This window comes from Ailuropoda melanoleuca, chromosome 5, assembly GCF_002007445.2.
Source record: "Ailuropoda melanoleuca isolate Jingjing chromosome 5, ASM200744v2, whole genome shotgun sequence".
NCBI lineage: Eukaryota > Metazoa > Chordata > Mammalia > Carnivora > Ursidae > Ailuropoda > Ailuropoda melanoleuca.
This window is the reverse complement of record NC_048222.1, coordinates 100,631,975-100,637,974: the sequence shown is the minus strand read 5'-3', so window position 1 is coordinate 100,637,974 and position 6,000 is coordinate 100,631,975.

The following is a 6,000-nucleotide window of genomic DNA, read 5'->3' as shown; positions in this document are numbered from 1 at the left end:
CCACACCACATTTCCTGAGCTCCAGGGGTGTACCCTTACTGTGCCCCAACTCTAGGGATACACAAGACATGCTACTTGACCCTTTCACAATCTATGTCTCTCCATCCCACAATTAAGGATATTCTTTATATGGGGCTGGGGCAAGCCAGGGGCAGGCCATGTATAAGTCGAAATAATACCAGTTCCTTTGGTGATAACCAGGCCAGGCTGCCAGAGCATGCTTGCTCCTTCACTCACCACCTAGTGCGCTGGCATCTGCAGGGCTAACGTGGTGACTTCATCGTTTCCATGTAGTCATCCTATTTTCATGCCTTGGTCCTATGCTTGGATCACATAGGCACAAGATTCTCGTAGGATAGCCTTTCTCCACCAATATTTCATGTAAGCCCTATTCTTCAATGAATGTTCTGTAACTAGTATCATTCTCCGTGACTGGGAGAGATCATTCATTACATACAATGGATAAGTTGGGCCTTAACAGCTTAATTCTGTCCTAACTCCAGTTGAGAAGAGTCAGTGTAGGATTTTCTGTTCTTTAGGTAAAGTGGTGTCAAGACAAGCTTGGGCTTTTTTTTTTTTTACTATTTTTTTAATTTGTACATATCAGGATAAGCACACACACACACACAAGATTACAAATTTTCAGAAAACTTGACGTGATTTTGAAATGGCAAGGCTCATGTGCAGGAAATGCATATGTCCAGGGAGTTTTGCAAATCTGTTCTATTTCCTTTTTAGTTATCATGTGTCATACATCTTATTTTTTAAGTTCTCCAAAGGCATTGCACAGACTAAGTTTTATTGCAAGAATATTGAAACCCCCATAAGCTTGAACTTGTTGCATTCTCTCTGCTCTCTGAAGGCATATGCAGAAACATACTGTGGCACTTTACACAGCCTGGGTTCCGAACAACTGCTGTCCACAGGCTTCTTGCTTTGCTTTTATTCCAAAAACCTATCTAAATAATTAATTCTATATCTATCACGGCAACATTATTATACCTGATAACTGTGCTTCCATTTCCCCATGAGGACTATGACTAATGCCAGAAGAAATAGTTCTTTCAAAATGTGTAAGTTGTTTGAAAAACAACTGTGGCTTAAAAGCAATAACGATCTTTGACCCAGCAGTTATATTCCTGGGAATCTATCTGCAGTAATTACTTAGGAGTGTTTAGAAATATTTAGAGTAATTAATAGTAAGGAGAATGTAATCTCAGTTTAAGAAGGGAAATATGGTTTGATTTCTGCATTATTTGAAGTTTTATGGTAGGCATATGAATGAATTAAATAGCAAGGATATAGCTGCCAAAATATGATACAGGTTTGTTCTGAATGGTGAATGTTACATGAGATTTTAACTTTTATTTTTAAGTTTCTCTATATTGATCATGTTTTCTCCAATAAATTTGTGATGCATTATTATTAAATAATAAATAAATGAATGGTACATTGAAACTCAAGGTGATATTGAAATGCTGACATAACCAAAATATGTTATCACAGTTACAGAATCTCAGAGATGGATGGGGTACAGTTAAATGTCACCTTCCCAAGTACCTTCCCAGTACAACCCAGCACCTCTGACAGAGGGCAAGCCAACATCCGTTGGTATTCCTTCCAGTGAAAGAGCTCAGGCTCTGTGCTCTTGGATTTTGATTTTGGGTTATGATTTACTATATGAGAGATTTCTCACTTTAGTAGGAACCACTTTGTCTAGAGAGGATCTTGAAAACTAATTATCCCAATAAAAATAATTAGAATTTAAGTTGGAATGCTTTTGTATAGAACAAAAGATAGTAAAATGATCAATAACAATTTAAGTAACTGGCTTTTGGCTTTTCCATCAAATTTAATCTTTCATTGACAAATAAAGTTGCCTGATATTTAAAAAGGTTAATATAAGTAATTAAAAGTTGAACAAGAGAAGTTTCAAAAATTCACTTTAATAGAAGTAACCAATTTACCACAACTCAGATGATAAAATCAACTGTTTGACCATGCCTGCTGTTAAAAATGCAGAGAAAAATGCTAGCAGTCTAAAAGAAAACAATGTGGAAGAGATAAATCGTTAATCTGGCTCTCTGGTAATACATTAAGGGAATATGCTTTTAAACAAGAACTATTAAGAAAAAAATTGTAAACAGGAAAAAAATGAAAAGCTTACTTCAAAGATAATTGCAGAAATACCTTTAAGAAATAAGTAGCTAAAAACCATTCTGGCAAAGCTTTAGTGAAGTTTAATGTTTTACTGGAGAAAATATTAATTAAATAGACATATACGTGTGTATATATATAAATGTACATGTATGTTATAGATAATGGAGTTATATATATATTAACATAAAAAGTTATATATATCGACATATATTAAATTACATAACTACATGTAATATGTTTTTTATATAGTATGTGGAGAGAGGGAGAGAAATAGAGGTAGAAAGAGAAAGAGAGACAGACAGGTAGAGACACACACTCAGAGTGAGCTGTGAGTCCAAAAGGAGGTTAATAATAAGTGGTTCGAAAAAAAAAAAAACGGTCTATGGTGAACACAGTATCACTAGTTGATTTGTTTATACTATTTAAAAATCAGCAAATGTGGCAAAGTATAGATATTATAAATAGATACAGATCTAGATATAGATATAGACCTATCCTGACGCACGAAGAAACACATCAGTATAAGTGGATGCCTAAGGATAAACCGAACTTTGTTGCAGACAAATTCCTTTGCCAAGGTTTCCCTGGTTCAGTCTGGTTAAATAGAATTTTAGGGATTTTTAAAGCAAGAACTTTATTCCTAAAAGAAATATACAAGAAAATTGTATATAAAAACCAAAATATGCTGCAAAATAAAGCTCAGGCCCAAGATTTGACATTGTCATATTTTTTTTTATATTTTAATAAAACTAAAGTTATAGTCCATTTTTCACCTTGAATATGTATTTTAATAAGAAATCTATTTTAATAATTAATATACTCATTTAAGTAAAAATTGGTCTTTTCCTCATTTTTAATTTTGTAATCCTTGTTTATTCGAAGCTGATTAATTTCTTTAAAATTATAATACTTTGTGAGAGTATCTCTTAGAATGGCATTAACTTTCCAGTAGAATAATAAACTAAATCCATTGAAAAAGAAAAGGTAAAGTATAGGTTTTATTTCTATTGTTTGTATATAGCCCAAAATGAAGTGATAATTTTGTAAGACCATCAATATTGCAAATGCATACTGTAACTATTATCACCTTATCACAATTACAAAATCTTAGAGATGAATGGGATATAGTTAGATATCACCTTTCCTAAATTCCTGGTTTCTTGTGTTTATAACAAGATAGTTCTGAAATCCTTCACCAAACCTTCATGCAAACTATCGTTTACATGAAAACTTTCCAATTGTTGGTAACTCTGGCATAGCAGGTTGAATTGTAGCCCCCTAAAGATAGGTCTACCTGCAACCTCAGGAGGTGACCTTATTTGGAATAAGGCTCTTTGCAGATGTCATTACAATATGGATCTCAAGAAGAGAACTTCCTGGAATAGGATGGGCCCTAAATCCAATGACAAGTGTTTTTATCAGCAACAGAAAAGGAGAAGACATGGAGACACAGAGGGGGGAGTCATGAAGATGGGACAGTGATTGAAGTAATACAGCAACAAGCCAAGGAAGGCTGAGCATTGCTCCTTCTCAGCAAGGAGAAGCTCTGAGGGAGGCATGGAAGGGGCTCTCCCTCAGAGCCTTCCCGCCAGCACCGTGACTTCAGAATCTTGGCTTCTTGAACAGAGGGAGAAGAAATTTCTGTTGTCACAAGCTGCCTGGTTTGTGATCATGTGTTATGGTAGCTCTATGAAACTAATTGATGTGGTTATTCGCAGAATATGGACAAAGGAAAGATGGTCTACAGATTTGGGATTCGAGAGTCCTATCCTTAGGTTGCAGGAATATGAGTGTGGTTGAATAATAATAAAATGAATAATGGAACAACTAGCATCAATAACATTTAGCTTGTTCTCTCTCTCTTTTTTTAAGTTTTATTTATTTATTTTTTGTCAGAAAGAGAGAAAGCACAGTCAGGGAGAGCAGCAGTCAGAGAGAGAAGCAGACTCCCCACTGAGCAAGGAGCCCAATGTGGGACTCGATCCCAGGACCCTGGGATCATGACCTGAGCTGAAGGCAGATGCTTAAGAACTGAGCCACGTCCCACATTGTTCTTTTTTTAAATATCTAAAACAAGGATAAGTTCTAAAGGAGATCTCAAATTATCCTAAGACTAATGTTCATTTGATTAAACATTTAATTTTTTAAAAATTTTTAAATTATAATTCCAATATAGTTAGTATAGAGTGTTATATTAGTTTCAGGCTTACAATCGATGATTCAACACCGATTAAATTTAGTTAACTAAGATGAATGTCGGGATTTTGAGTGAATTAGTTTTGTTCTCTGGACAGTCTAAACTTTTGGATAATTGTGATATCTTCCTTCTTCTGTTATGAGTAAACTTTGCTTTTCAATATGGTGAAATTCATGTCCTATGACCTAAAGAAAGAGTTAAAGCATTTTGATAATTTTTTCATCACCACAAAAATATGTTCTGTGCTAAGTACTCACCCCAAGCGTCCATAATAAAAATAGGCATTTATACAAATATTTTTTATATTTTCACTATGAATTGTGCCAGTGAGAGGAGGGGTGAGGGGGACACCTGAAATGAAAAGGAAAACACTGGAAAAGCTGAGCTACGTTCTTTCCTGAAAAGAGCAGAAAAACTTTCTTTCTTTACAACAGTTAAGACATAAGTAGAAGACGAACTTTAGCACTTCGTGTAACTATTCCATTTGCCAGGAAATTTAAATAATTCTTGAGAGAATCCAGGTATAAGAAGTTATGTTGCCTGAGAAAGTTTCATTCCACTTAGTTATGAAATAAAATCAAGATTAAATTAAGCAAGTTCTAAAAATAAAGTTTATACTGTAAGACAGAAGAGAAAATTTAGACTAAATTAAGAATCTGATGTTAAGTAGTGTTTTACTAATTCAGGGCAATATTTACTGCAGATTTAGGCTGTTCTAGAAAGTTTAAAACATGCCTCTTCTTGAATTATTTAATGGTCATAATAACAACTGTTACTTGAACGGCTCTTTCCTCTCTGAAAAAGAAGCAAGCATTAGAGAAGGTATACAAAGTGTTATCCTGCCCTGTTGAAAGGAAATCTGGTGGGAGAAGAATTACCTACACCTGAAAAAAGATTGGATTGTGAGCAAGTTTTATCCCATCACCCTTAACTGTCCCCAAATCATGCTTCCAAACTGTCATGGGAACTGGAGATCCCGTACTCTGTTACAATATTCATCTAATAGAGTCACAATTATTTTCTTACAAAACTCCCTTTTAGCAAGGAGAATCACTGTTAAGCATTTCCTATTTTTAAAAGACACGGCACGGTCTTTTTATCTTGGTTGAGTTAATCAAAAGGAGATTGATGTGTTAATAATCAACATATTAATTGTCATAGAGTTGGTGAGTAAAATGTCCATAAGACGAACATGGTTTATAACTAAGCTAACAAGTACAGTTTTCTATATAAAAATTCATATTCTCAAAATTATATCTCAATTTTCTTGAAAGTATTGAAACCAATACTTCATATACTAGAACCATTCTTTGCCTCTTTTATGGAATACAATTAAAATGAAACAGCTTTTGGACATAAAATTCAGAGCAGCTATAAATTATACTTGCTATGTGAACACAGGCATACAAATATTTTCTAGCCTAAAAAAAAGGGCAATGTTTATCCAGGACTTCGCTTTATGTGTTCTCAAAGAATTAGCATCAGTAACTATTTTACTTCTGTTAAAGGTGTTTGTTTTTGAAGCTTTACCTTCTCTTGCCAACCTTATTTTACCCAAGGTTAAATTACAGGCATTTGGAGTCATGATGTTTACTTTATACTTAATGGAAGATTTCTTCTTTAGGTTTACGCATGCCTATTTC